General features: G+C 40.1%; 1 protein-coding gene and 1 long non-coding RNA gene across 7 annotated transcripts in view; both read right to left on the bottom strand.

Moving 5' to 3' along the window:
• GALNTL6 (polypeptide N-acetylgalactosaminyltransferase like 6) overlaps window positions 1-15,383 on the bottom strand; it is a gene marked incomplete at its 3' end in the record, with an annotated part of 1,719,480 nt that overhangs the window by 405,647 nt on the left and 1,298,450 nt on the right. The gene's annotated exons all lie outside the window — the stretch shown is intronic.
• On the bottom strand, window positions 12,659-13,651 carry LOC309633387. The gene is made up of 2 exons (XR_014247488.1): window positions 13,324-13,651; window positions 12,659-13,273 (listed from the first exon to the last, which is right to left on the bottom strand). It is a non-coding gene; the product is annotated as an uncharacterized lncRNA (long non-coding RNA).

The following is a 15,383-nucleotide window of genomic DNA, read 5'->3' as shown; positions in this document are numbered from 1 at the left end:
TCCCGGAACCATCTCTAAGCTTTTCCATGTCTTTTCCCTGTGTCTGAACTGGCCTTCCTCCCATCCTCGCCTATCAAATAAGTCTTATCCATGAATAAGATCAAACACTACTTTGGCCTTGAAACATCCTTCTCTAGCCTAAAATACTCTTTTTTTTTTTTTTTTTTTTTAACTTTCTTTACAACCATAGTATCTGTACCTTTTGTGAAGCACTCATCTGAGAAGGCCTATTTTAATTATCTGTACGTGCCATAGATCCCGCTTCACCTAGATTACAATTCTCTTGACAGCTGAAAACAAGTTTAGTTTTTGAATCTTGGACCCATGCTGAAAGCAATTTATCTATGAAGAGCTATAGAATACATGCTTCTGAGACTATTTTTCAATCTGTGAGGTGGAGATCATAGTATTTTAATGTTACTTCTAAGATGGTTCTCAAATTCAGCACTGCTTTTTTTTTTTTTTAATAAATTTATTTATTTATTTATTTGTTTTTGGCTGTGTTGGGTTTTCGTTTCTGTGTGCGAGCTTTCTCTAGTTGCGGTGAGCGGGGGCTACTCTTCATCGCAGTGGGCGGGCTTCTGATTGTCGTGGCCTCTCCCGTTGCGGACCATGGGCTCTAGAGCACAGGCTCAGTAGTTGTGGCTCACGGGCTTAGTTGCTCCGCGGCATGTGGGATCTTCCCAGACCAGGGCTCGAACCCGTGTCCCCTGCATTGGCAGGTGGATTCTCAACCACTGCGCCACCAGGGACGCCCAAATTCAGCACTTTGAAGAATAACAGAGGAGCTAGTGAAAACTCAGAACCTTTGGTCCTTCCCCTTAAAATTCAGATTAGATCAAGTGTGGGTCCCAGGCAGAGGCAAACCCTCCCGTGGGTGTAATGCAGATGGGACCACACTGGCAGAAGCAGTGTTCGCCCTCCCAGAGAAGGAAGGATTGGCTGCCAAAGGGTTTTTACTCCTCCTTCTGGGTGCAGGGTTTCCTAGGAATTGGTTGTCCAGCCAGAGACTACATTTCCCAGCCCTCTTGCACCTATGGGACTACCCTTCAACAACGAAATAAGAGTGAAGTGTCCTGAGTCATTTCCCAGCCAGAGTTAAGAAATGACATATGATGAGGGTGATGGAGTCACAAGATGGAAGGAAGCACTGGGTTCCCACAAGCAAGTAACTCACCCCTGGAAAGTGAATTTTCTGCCAATCAGGACAACTTGTTTGGGACTTCATATGAATGAGAAATAAACACCTATCAGATTAGACACTATACACTTGGAGATATAAAGCAATGGTAAATAGCAATACCCTGAGTGTCATGTTCTTTTTCTAAGAACTAAAAGGGAATTATTTAAACAAAAGGGGTTTGGTTTTGATGGTCTTGCTCTATTAGGTGGGTAGAACAATACCTCAAATTAAATTCTGCGAGATAACAATACTGAAGGTTTTCTACCAATAGGATCATACCTGGCTGAGTTTTAACGTTAATAACTTCTACTGAAAGCATAGCAGATTGTCTGAAAAATTCATCCTAATGTTTTATTTGCAGTCCCAGCAGTTTTTAACTTTTGTATATTAATATAATTTACAGAAAATTCTATTATTGTGATTCTTTATGAAATCATGAACTGAGAACAGTGACTTCTTAAAAGTCAACTTTAATTTCTCAAAGTTAAGAAAAAACAACAAAGAATGAGGCTAAATTCTGGTCTAAACCTACTATAGCGGAGATGTACAATACCTCCACCTTGGTACTCCATGAGTAGCAATAGAGTACCTTTTCTGAAATGCTGCTTCATTTCTTAAGTCTGTTAGCTGTTTCGATAAGGCAAGGCATCCTAGAATTGTCTTAGCTGACGGTTTTCAAAATGCCATGCTAATTTGAATCTCCTCTCTTTCCACAAATTCATGAAGCATTTCATGACTCAGTCATAACAAACAAGAGACCACAGATTTCCCAGTACACAAATCACGCACTATTGGATCAAACACTATTTATAATATTATTGGATTCCACAGGAGCCATTATGACTCCCTTTTGTCAGGAAAGTGTTGGGTTTTCCCAAGCAGAAATACGTCTTGCAGCTCTTCATTTGCATTTCAGAAGCCTCATTGCCAGGCATTTACTCTTTGTAAGTAAACAGATGGATCTTAAATATTAAAAACCCATTTGGTATGACTGAAAACCTAACCGCCTACATCCCCCCATTACAGAATCTTTGGGTGTGAAATTGAAAAGTAAATTATACTATGTTCAGTCTGAACAGAGTTCATTGAGAGCTTTGTCTTTGTTAAATTGAGGAGGAGATTTACTTATGGAGAGAGACCCCCAAAAGGAACTGCTGGCAGGCTGGATACCGACCCCAAACAAAGAAGAGATAACTGCAGTTGATTTCAAAAGATGTGCTATGGGGAGATGTGAGATAATGCCTTTTTCCATGGATCTGCCACAGACGAGGAAATGATAATCAAGTGGTGAACGGCAGAGTGGACTTCAGTCTCGTGAGTGTCCCCCAGATGGGCATGTCCGTCCACAGCCCATCTGCTAACGCTTCTCCCTGCTGCCATTTCACCAAAAGTTTGTTGAGAAGTTTTTGATGGGAAGTCAGCCAATACTGATGCTTTATCGCCTTATTAGAAAGCAGCACATGGACAACTGGGTCATAATACTTTCCCCATCAACCAGCTGTTAGGTCACAACATGGAAGTGAGTGATTGGAGGGGCAGGAGAGTGTGAGTATCAGGAGTTGAGGCAGGTTTTAAACAAAATACCTGTTTTGTGCAAAGACGCGTTGATAAGTAGCAAGAAGGACAGGTGCCATGGGCCCCCCGAGTCCTCTTCCTCTGCTGTTATTTGGCTTAGAAGAGCAGATCTGATTGCTCTACTAGTTGGCAGACATTTCATCTAGAGTTACACAGGGTAAAAAAATTGGTCCATTACACATTCTCCAAAGTAGTAAATTTTGCAAAAGAGTCAGTACAATTAGAAAGAGAGAATGCGCACAGAAACTCATTCAGAGTTAATAAAGCAGAACAGGAAACAATGTTGCACTAAGACCTTCATTTAATGTGATCTGCAAATTATTTGGAAAAATAGTAGATACGTAGGAAAATATTCTGTTGCAAGCCACCAGCATCGAGTGGCAGGCATTTGATTTTTCAGGCTGCAGAGTTTAGATTCATGAATAAACAGCTGTTTTTCCAGTGAGAGCGGCACTGCTCTTTCTGGGAGGTAAAAGCACAGACCATGACTGTAGATTCATCAGTGGCTGGCTGGGTTATTTAACCTCTCTGAGGCTCGGCATCCTGGTCTCAAATGATGCCTCTTTTCCTCTAAAAAAAAAAAAGATTGTTGTGAGGTTGTTGTGAATTATCTAAGAGGTTGATCGGGAACTCAATCAATGCCCACATCTTTCCCTATGAAGTGATCATATACCAACAAAATAATCTCAAATTCAAAAAATTTTAAAGTCTAAGCATCAAGTTCTTCAGTTTTTAAGAACTGGTAAAATTTATATACACACGCAAATGAAAATACCTATTTCTGCTTTCTGGGGCTAAGAACTCAAACAGTGCTGGCTTGACTAGCCTTGACAATTAGGGAAAAAATGGTATTTTTTTCCTCAAGTTAGTAGACTTTACTATTACTCGTGGTGTGCCTAAATGTAAGACAAACACAAGGTGATTTCCCTACTTTCCCAAACAAAAGTTCATGAAGATTTTTCTTAAAACAGGCCAGAAAGAATGTATAGCTTTCTAAATTAGATAAGATAGCCAAATGTCTAGATGCAATATTTAACTAGCTTAGTTACAAATGATACGTATTTCAAATCATGCACATAAGATGTTATATTTGCTTTAGAAATAATGCTTTTTCCACATGTGCATTTCAGTAAAATTTCTTAAAACTCCTATACACTTTTTACATCACTGTCTTTACTATGATGAGAGCTGTTTCTAGAGTTATCTAATCATTTTCCAAAGGTGGTCATCAGAACTCTCATTTGTTAGAGATACGGCACCTTTAGGATCCCTATATGATGGCACCCCTGCAAGTTATATTCCCATTTTCCAATTTTTTTGGTAGCATTTATTCATGACTTACACTTTGTAGCCACTTACTGTATTGCTTTTTAGAGTAATCTCCGAGAAAATCATTATAAAGACACCCAACACGAAGACAACAATACAGTTTTCACTGACTCTTACCAGGGGACTACCCTTAAGGTGTCCACAACTAGCCACGATGATGAGGTCTTTCCAATGTGTCTTTGCCACATGCTATTTTATTTTTGAAGTTAAAATAATGCACAGAGTGTGCTATAGCAGGAGACTCTTGGTGAGGAATAGACTAGACAACACATCGACTTCTGTTTGGGGGCAGGGTGTGGGAGACGACTAATGTTTTGCATTTGGACACAGAAGGCACCAGGAACTTCAAAAATTGTATGCTTCCCGCCATAAGCATTTTCACTATGCTAGGTTGTTTTATTTGCCAAAGTCTATTAATACCAACCCCATCTTTGTTGTTCTTGTCAGTCTGTTACTCACTAAATATTCGGGAAATATCTTGTGAGGACCTACGATGTGTGAAATGAACAAAACCTCAAGTAGTTCATGATCTATAAGGAAATGAGAATTGGGTAATTATAATTTCTTGGATAAACGTCACCGCCAGGCAGGGGCTTGGTGATAGGTAATCAAATGCAGTTGCGTGTGTGTGGCCATGCATGCCCACGCGTGCGCACACACATACACACAAACACGCTCTTGTACATGCACGAGTGCGGGTGGTGAGAGCCGTGGTGTTTCACAGAAAGCTTTTTGGAGGAAGCATTGCTAGAGCTGAGGCTGGGAGGATAAATGAGAAATCATGAGCTGGAACAAAGCAGGCGTGGAAAGCGCTGGGCGGGGAGCACAGGCTATTGAGAAATGCAAGCATGTTTTTCCGGTCGCGTGTAGGGTGCATTGGGGTGGTGACAGGTCCGGTTTGGAAAGGTTGGTGGGAGACAGTGTGGAAACCGCTTATGAGTCTCAGGAATTTTGATTATATTCTGAAGGGAAGGTGAACCATTGCTTGATGGGCTAGGACAAGGAGTGACAAGATCAGATCAGATGGATGCTGAACAAAGATCCCTCTGGCAATGTTGTGAAGGAGGGGCAGGAAGGAGATGGAGAAAAGGAGATCATCTCACACATCAGGGATGTGCTGTGCCTTGTAGTAGAGCGACTGAGTCCCTTTTATTGTTCTTTGCAGCAACCTCAAAGCCAGGGGCCTTTAACCTTCGTTTCCTATGTAGCATCTGCGCAGCTCAGGGCAACGTCCAGAGGTCCCACGATCCTTCATATCCGTTACTGTTCTCTCTGGCTGGGGACTGCAGTGCTTTTCCTCACAATTTTCTTAGGACACAGATATTTCCGCACACACGCACATTCTTCCCATTCTTTCTTTAACTTCTAAGCCTATAGACATTACGGTAATCTTACACTTGTAAGAAATAACCTGTAGCTCATCAAAATCAATAAATTTCCCCACTATCCCTTACATTGTAAAACGACCTTGTTAATTTCAATACAAAGCGTCTTGAGGTCTGTCTTCCAAATTAGAAGGTCAAATTTGGAGCAAGGAATCAGGAGACGTTTTTAGGCCACCATTTGCTCTACGCCCCAGAGTGGACGTCCGTTTACAGGATAGGAGAGCAAATTAGCTTTCATGTTCAAGTACTGTCTGTTATTAGACTCATAAAACATTCTGCATGGCAGCAAGTACTATAAATACTTTCTCAAAACAATCATTAAACCTTAATAATGCAGTTTTCTTGTCTAAGCCAAGAATGTAGAATGAATTGAAAAGTTTTAAGACTCTTTTGCACTAATCTCATTGGTTTAGTCACCATTCCTGGCACCCAGATGCTAAACTGTGTTCATGCCTCACTCCCTACCACCCTGAATGTCTTGCTAGCAATTCTCTAAAGTAACCTGTAACAATTTCAGCCTGAAATGCCCTATTTTTTCCTGAACCCCCAGAGCAACGATGGTTGGTAAATATTCATTTGGCAATAAATCATAAGCTATCTTGTGACACTTTTTCCACTTTAGTCCTGAATTGTTGGGATCTAGAAGTAATAGCAAAAACTATCACTTCTGTAGGATTTACAATTTACAACTCTTTCATGCAAGGTATGATCCTAAAAACAACCTGTGAAATAAAAAAAGCGAGATGGTATTATTCTCTCTCCCTTATAGATAAGGAAAATGAGACATTTATAGATTAATTTAATCCATAAGTGGTACTTGGGATATAAAGAATAAGGAGACATGTTTCATTTGCTCGAGGAGTTTAAAGTCTCGTTGAGGAGACAGACAATGAAGAGTTTAAGTTCCTCACAGAAACTAAAACAGCTCAGAAGTAAGAAAACCGAGTCTTACCTCCTGTCTACCAGATTTCAACAGACCTGCTTTTTGCCTAGTTCCTCAGTTATATCCACATTGGTCAATTCAACAGATGCTTTTAAGTACTTGTCTTGCTGACTTCTTGGCAGTGCTGGAAACGGTGTATTTGTATGTCCTCACCTTCTCTTGGACAAGGGCCTGCTTTTAAATCAGTGCTGTTCAGGCTATTTTGCAGCATTTTCCTTATTACCCAAGTATTATATGTTGGTGTTGTCAGAATTCAGTCTCCAGCCCTCTTCTCACGTTATTCCACGTATCAGTACTTCACCTGGACAATTTCATTCACTTTCATGACTCGACTAGCATCTCAGTGATGATAATTCCCACACCTCTATTCACTGCTCAAATTTACCTCCTGAGCTCCTGAAACGTAAATCCAACTACAGACTTCACTTGGATGTTTTTCTGTTCCTCAGTCTCAACTTGTTCAAAACTGAAATAATTTTCTCCTCCCAAACCAGCTCCATTTCAATGCTCCCTATTTTCATAAATAGCTCCACAGAAGCCTATTATTAAAAATTGAAAGCTGGCAGTCCTTCTTGACAACTCTATCCATTTAATCACAGCAAGTTTAATCTCTTAATGTTCCTTAAATCTATCCCTTTCTCTTCAAATGCAGCCACCACCCTCTTAGGAGCACTTCCTAATTAGGCAGTTTTTGTGTAATCTTTTCCTACCTTTGTCTGCTGTGAATGAAAAATGTTGCCTGCCATATCAGTAAACAAAGGATGTTGTAGCCATCAAGCCACTACAGTGGCCCCCAAAGGCACTCTGCGGAGACTCAGGGTGGGAAAACACAGGATACTGGCCCCAGATAGCTGAGGGGCATATCAAAATAATGATTTCAATGAGCCCAGACTTCCGCATCTCCTATCCATAGAAAAGCACTAGATTCCTTAACTTGAGATATCTGGTTTTCTTTAATTAACGGTAATTTTTTGATGTTCTGGCTACCTGGTTTTTGTTGCAAAATCTCCCATACACCCTGGCTCCTCCATCACCTCTTTGGACCAGTCCCTCAGAAAGTCTGCCAAATAAAACGCGATTCTCAACTTTTAGGTTGTGCATTTTTTTCAGTCGACAGAGTTTTCATCATAACAGCTAGAGAACTCTCTTTAAAGATATAAAGCAGCCATTGCCACTGCCCTGTTAAGGCCTTTAAGCTTTCTCATTGTCTGTTCCAATCAATGTAACATGACTTCCAGCTCTCTGAGATCTGTCCCCTGTTAATTCTAGCTTTATCGCTAATCTTTTATTTTTTTGTAACTCTATGCTCTGGTCTAATAAATGTCTTTTTAAGAATTATTTCTCTCATATGCAACTTTGCTCAGACCCCACAACTTCCTTGGAAATGTGCTTTCCCACCTTTACCTGGCTAGCCCAGAACCTCGTTCTGCTTTCTCTGGGAAATCTTCTCTAATCCCCTAAACAAGCTGAAGTTTCCTGGCTGTGTTTCCACAGAGCCTTCATTTTTTGTTATATTATTCATATTTTATTGCAATTATTTGTCTCTGTTTTCTTTAGCTCTATGTTTTATTTAGGTAATGTCTTGTTTTCTCCTACATCTTAGTTCCTTACACAGACTAGATCTTCAATAAATGTTTGCTAAACATGAATAAATGTTATTAAAGTTATTAAGATTTACTACAGTTGTTATAAGAGAGCGTATAGGGAGAACAGTTTCCCTTGTAGACAATGGAAGGTTTTCAGAAAGAATGCACCTTAAAAACAGATGAAAATGAAATGTAATGTTTCAAAGCAATCTAAACGGAATTAAGAAAATGGTAGATAAATGGAAGAACAACATAAATTAGAATAATAAAGACTCATAACTGAGATCATCAGAGAAAGATAGATGTGAAAAGAGAAGTGGCGGAAAGAATTAGACATTTGTAAACTTCATTTCAGAAACAAAGTTTATTTCCATTTCTCTAGGAGGTGGGCCAAAAAGCATCTTGCTGTGATTTATGTCATAGATTGTTCTGCCTATGTTTTCCTCTAAGAGTTTTATAGTGTCTGGCCTTACATTTAGGTCTTTAATACATTTTGACTCTATTTTTGTTTATGGTGTTAGCGAGTATTCTAATTTCATTCTTTTACATGTAGCTGTCTGGTTTTCCCAGCACCACTTATTGAAGAGGCTGTCTTTTCTCCATTGTATATTCTTGCCTTCTTTATCAAAGATAAGGTGACCATATGTGCGTGGGTTTATCTCTGGGCTTTCTATCCTGTTCCATTGATCTATATTTCTGTTTATGTGCCAGTACCATACTGTCTTGATTCCTGTAGCTTTGTAGTATAGTCTAGTCTGAAGTCAGGGAGCCTGATTCTTCCAGGTACATTTTTCGTTCTCAAGATTGCTTTGGCTATTCGGGGTCTTGCAGAAGACCTAAATACACATTTCTCCAAAGAAGATATACAGATTGCCAACAAACACATGAAAGGATGCTCAGCATCACTAATCATTAGAGAAATGCAAGTCAAAACTACAATGAGTACAATGAGGTACCACCTTGCGCTGGTCAGAATGGCCATCATCAAAAAATCTACAAACAATAAGTGCTGGAGAGGGTGTGGAGAAATGGGAACCCTCTTGCACTGTTGGTGGGAATGTAAATTGATACAATCCCTATGGAGAACAGTATGGAGGTTCCTTAAAAAACTAAAAATAGAACCACCATATGACCCAGCAATCCCACTACTGGGCATATACCCTGAGAAAAACATAATTCAAAAAGAGTTATGTACCACAATGTTCATTGCAGCTCTATTTACAGTAGCCAGGACATGGAAGCAACCTAAGTGTCCATCAACAGATGAATGGATAAAGAAGATGTGGCACATATATACAATGGAATATTACTCAGCCATAAAAAGAAACGAAATTGAGTTATTTGCAGTGAGGTGGATGGACCTAGAGACTGTCATACAGAGTGAAGTAAGTCAGAAAGAGAAAAACAAATACCATATGCTAACACATATATATGGAATCTAGAAACAGAAAAATAGGTTCTGAAGAACCTAGGGGCGGGACAGGAATAAAGATGCAGATGTAGAGAATGGACTTGAGGAAACGGGGCTGGGGAAGGGTAAGCTGGGACGAAGTGAGAGAGTGGCATGGACATATACACACTACCAAATGTAAAATAGATAGCTGGTGGAAAGCAGCCACATAGCACAGGGAGAGCAGCTTGGTGCTTTGTGACCACCTAGAGGGTGGGATGGGGAGGGTGGGAGGGAGACGCAAGAGGGAGGGGATATGGGGATATATGTATACATATGGCTGATTCAGTTTGTTATACAGCAGAAACTAACACAACATTGTAAAGCAATTATACTCCAATAAAGATGTTAAAAAAAAAAAAAGAAACAAAGTTTAAATTTGAAGGAAAACAATGGCTAAGCAAAATGGAAAGCTTCCTTTAAATTTTTCTACCCTTTCGTCTCTCTGGCTTCCATGCTGGGTAATTTCTTTCACTCTATTCTGCTTTTGGCATGTTAATGGGGTTAACAGTTGAGGGTCTTAGAATTGTGGAAAAGTCTCCAAATTTATACCCTGCTGGGACCTAGCTTTGGACAACTACTCCTGGCCATTCCATTACTTGTGAAGACCCAGGCTCTAGGTCAGTAGTTCCCAGCTAAGGGTGGTCTTTCCTTGTCTGGGAATATTTGGAATCTCGTGAGGTCATTTCTGATGGTTTAATGACTAAGCAGTTCTGAGAGCACTTAATCTCTGGGTGAAAAGGAGAGTCCTGAGCAAATGACTGCCTTTGAGGAACGTGGTCTCAAGGCTTCTAGAGTCTAGACCAGTTTTAGTATATGTGCCGTCGAAGGGAGCACTAGAGGGTAGACCAGACCACCAAAATTGGCAGGTGCCTCTGGGGCGAGCTCTGCCTCGCAACAAGTCCCTCTATTTGGAAGTCTTATTTTACTTCATCAGCCATGTTATTAAAAAAAAAAAGTGTATACATATTTTGTTAGTATTTTATGTATTATATACCAGCAGAGGTTTTTCTGAACATTTAGTCTGTTACATCAACAGAAATGGGGGAAAAAACACTTAAGTTGAACACATGGAGTATATACTGAGGCTACATTACGTAAAATAACCTGGTGTGAAGTCAACACTCAGCCTGTCTTAGTTGCCTCTAAATAGGAAATAGCAGCTAAACTTCTTGATGTCAGTGGACACACAGAATTCTGTCTGTACTGCAGAGTACATAATCTACTGAAGTTAAAATATTCTGTACTGAGGAGAAGTTCATTTTCTGATCAATGGCTCTGGGAAAATGGTAGCTGTTAGGTTTTACAAAATCAGATCATCCCTTTCAAGCCAGCTGATTTTCTAGAGCTGGGTGTAAATCAACTTATCAGCAGCTTCCTGAAGAATGTTAACGTGGGTGTGTGCCACTTCCCTGTTATTCAAGGAGGTACCTTTGGTCACATTGTTTCAAAACTTCAGTCATCATTTGCCTTAATTAAGAAAATAGGCTCAGGGAAATTTGCATTTCTTTGTCATTAATATAATCGCTATATCCCTAGGGAGAATAACAGGGACTCACCCGATATGTATACTGGCTAAGAGAGAACATAAAAATCAGATGGTTCATGATACAATGTATTTAACACTTTTGGCTGAAAAATTGATTCTTGAGGGATTTTGTGAAGCCATGGAGTGTCAGGAAATCTGACCATCAAATGGCTCAAGTGAGCTCTTGGTCAGAGTAAATGAATACGTCACATAGAAATATTTCTTGTATGAACGCCACCCCCAGGGGACTTCCCCGGAGGTCCAGTGGTTAAGACTCTGTGCTTACAATGCAGCAGGCACGGGTTCAATCCCTGGCTGGGGGACTAAGATCCCACATGCCGTGGGGAGTGGCCAAAGGAAAAAAAAAAAAAAAAAACACCACCCCAGTTACCCCTGCTATTGCAAAAGTGAGGGGGGGATGGGTTTGAGGCAATATGTGGAGACACTTCTTTGGGAATCTGTTTGTTTCATTTCTTTGCTCACTGATAATTGCTGAACATAGTAGCAGCATTTAAACATATATTGGTGGTTTTAATACCATATCATAAGCTGACTTTGAAGACCAGAAGCCTAGGCTGAAGAACATGTATCCCATGTGTTTTTCTTACATTATTTAATAGAAAGATTCCATGCCTAGAGCAACCTGGCAAATTTAAAATAAAGTGTGGTGAAAACACCCGATTATTTCAAGAACTGATAATTTAGCAACAGCATGAAAGTTTCTAGTTTCATAAATGAACAGGCACTAGCAATAGAATCATGTTTAGCTCTTGTGAAAAATCATCCTTTTTTCCTTATAAAAGACAAAACAAGCCGTTCTGTGACATCAGATAATTTTTACTACATATGGTATTGAATAAGGGCAGACAGCTTTTTACACTAATTGCCTTTCTCAGTTTTGGTCTCTTCTGAAAATTTGTGTTCAAAGGGATATTATCTATAAGAATTTTGAAAAGAATAAAGCTCCATAAAATTGGAGGGCATTGCTACTATCATTGTCATTTTCCCTATACTACTTTCTATCCTCTCTAGGAGCTAAAAAAGCAGCATATTTGTTGTGATGTTCTAGGCTCCTGTATTGATGGCCGTGATTATTTTTTTGGGGAGGGAGGGGATTTGTAAGGATTGATCTTGACTATGACATTTTCTGATGCCCATGACCTTCCAGTGATCCTGGGGGATCTGAAATCATGAGAGGAGATGGTGGTTCCTGGGTGCCTGACCATCTCACAGGGTCTTCTTATGAACTGAGACCAGCACAGAAGGCAGAGGCAGCTCGCCTTTGCTTGGGTCACACGGGAAGCAAAAGGCACCATCCAATGAAATCTCCTTGGGGGGGACCATGTAAACAGCCACGAGGGGAAACCACCACAAGAGGAGAAAGTTAACCACAGACCAAACTCCATGATCCACATAGTGGAAGACCAGAGAAAGGCATCTGAGATGACAAAATGAACTGTTAAAAGGGATGAGATCGTTGGGGGTCTCTTTGTTTTAAGAAAACATTTGTGTATTTTGCAGTAATTGTATGTAGATCAATTTTCTGAAAATCAAAATAGATTGGTGTAAAATGGGTTGCTATTTTGAACATGGAAGAGGAAACATACAAAGGGAACACACAAATAACAGTTTCATGGTTTTTTTTGTTTTTGTTTTTATAAATTTATTTTATTTATTTATTTATTTTTGGCTGTGTTGGGTCTTCGTTGCTGCACACGGGCTTTCTCTAGTTGTGGCTCGTGGGTTCTAGAGCGCAGGCTCAGTAGCTGTGGTGCACGGGCCCAGCTGTTCTACAGCATGCGGGATCCTCCCGGACCAGGGCTCGAACCCGTGTCCCCTGCATTGGCAGGTGGACTCCCAACCACTGCGCCACCAGGGAAGTCCTAGTTTCATGTATTTTTGATTTTGAATCCCTGTCACTAAATTTTCCGATCTTTTATTCTCTGAAACCTATTTTTAAAAGTTGATTACGGTGAAACACCACCCAAGATTATTTTTCCTATGGCTGCATTTCTACACTTGCTCGGACAGAGAGATTAAAGTATTCATTAAACAGTTCTTTTAGGTGACCCAGGAGAATAAGCTTGTCCAAATTGTCTGGCTATTAGGAAGGGCTTTTCTGGAGACCAGGGAGGTAACCCTTCCTTACTGCATGGCCTCCTCTGGTCTTGGTGTCCTCTCCAGATGGTTACTGGAGGTCCAGACTGATTGACAGGCCACCGCCAGTGACAGGGCCTGTAATGCACACTGTTCTCTGCTTTGCTCAAGGTGTGCTCTCCAGCCCCATCCCTGACCTGTGTCTCCAGCCCCATCCCTTACCTGTGTCTCCAGCCCCATCCCTTACCTGTGTATCTCTGAGGCAGGAAAGCTCTGACCTGCCAAACCCATACTGACAACCAACCACTTTGAATTTCTATGTAAAAAAACTTCTATTCTCACTGTCATTGTGTCAGTGGCCATCCTGAACTTCTCCTCAATCTCCTAGGACAACAGTTTCCTCATTAAGCTTTTTCATAGTAATAATATTTATAATAAAAACCATTTCTTTTTTTTAATTTTATTGAAGTATAGTTGATTTACAATGTTGTGTTAATTTCTGCTGTACAGCAAAGTGATTCAGTTATATATATATATATATATATATATATATATATATATATATATATTCTTTTTCTTATGGTTTACCACAGGATATTGAATATAATTCCCTGTGCTATACAGTAGGACCTTATTGTTTATCTGTCCTATATATAATAGCTTGCCTCTGCTAATCCCAAACTCTCAATCCTTCCCCCACCCCTCCCCGCTTGGCAACCACAAGTCTCTTCTCTGTCTGTGAGTTTGTTTCATTTGTGTCATATTTTAGATTCCACATATAAGTGATATCATATGGTATTTGTCTTTCTCTAACTCACTTAGTATGATCATCTCTAGGTCCGTCCATGTTGCTGCAGATGGCATTATTTCATTCTTTTTTTATGGCTGAGTAATATTCCATTGTATATATGTACCACATCTTGTTTATCCATTCACTTGTTGATAGACCTTTAGGTTGCTTCCATGTCTCGGCTATTGTGAATAGTGCTGCTGTGAACATAGGGGTGCATGCATCTTTTCGAATTAGAGTTTTGTCTGGATATATGCCCAGGAGTGGGATTGCTGGGCAGCTCTATTTTTAGTTTTTTGAGGAGCTTCCATTTCTTGAGTCTAGAATGTATCAGGGACTCTATTCAGTGCTTCATGTATATTTATCTTATTTCACTCCCTCACGGATTCTAGGAAGCAGGTATTATTCACATCTGACAGATAAGAAGGCTAAAACTCAGAGAATCTAGGTCATCTATCTGTAATCGTAGAGCTTAATAAATGGCAACAGTCAGGATCCCACATAGGTTCTCCTGCCTCCAAGGTCTTTCCACCATTCTATTGATGAGCTTTCACACTCACACAACCTTTAGATCGAAGCTCGTTCCATCCTTTGGGAAATGTGTGACTCTGGGTAAATCACATCGATCTGTGAGTTGTCATTAGTATTAGAGGATTTTTATGAGGAAGAACATCATACTGTGTATAAAATGCCTTCAGAATGTACAGTGATGAAAAGGCACTTACTGAATGGAAACACCCCGGTTCACGAGTGCCCAGGTTCCCCATCTCCTCTTGTTCTGAGCATTTTAAGTACTTTGTTCTGTGATCAGTGTGGAGCAAGGCCATGACAATGACAATGGCAGTGCCCACATAACGCAACTGATGGAAACTTTAACATCGTTAAAGGTTTTAGTGATCTACTATTTTCTAGAAGGAATTTGAGGCAGCTTCAAATAAAATAAAAAGCATACTTGTGCAAGAAGAAATAGAAAATAAAGGCCATGAGAAGAGGAAATAACATGCTAATCGTGAGGGATGATACCATTATTGTGAGAACATCAAACGGACACTGAGCTTCATTCGGGGCATGTAGCTCCTTGGACATCTAGCATATGAATAATTTGACAAACTGAGTGATTGGAAACATTTGTTCTAATGACCTTAAACATTCCAAGGAAACCAGAATAAAGAACACTTGTTCTAATGAGAGGTTGTTGCGTTGAAAATCAGACTGCTCAGTGGTGGATATGGATTATTTAGATTAACTGTTTACCCAGATCAAATTCAATGAATCACAGCTGAACTTTTCCCTTTGTGGGAGTAACGAGTCAATCAAAAGTACATTGTATCCAGGGGAACCCTCTGAAAAGCCTGACACTAAGGCTCTGTTTTAGGACAAAACAAAATGTCACAGAGGTCATCACAAATGATACAGAGTAAAACTTTGTAAATGGAGAGGCGAGTCAGAGCCGGATGCATCAATCTTGAAAAAGGAACACCCATCAGGTAACATGAGAATCTTCCACAAACATCACA

Source organism: Balaenoptera borealis, assembly GCF_965194805.1.
Source record: "Balaenoptera borealis genome assembly, chromosome: 8".
NCBI classification, from domain to species: Eukaryota; Metazoa; Chordata; class Mammalia; order Artiodactyla; family Balaenopteridae; genus Balaenoptera; species Balaenoptera borealis.
This window is presented reverse-complemented; position numbering and strand designations above follow the sequence as displayed.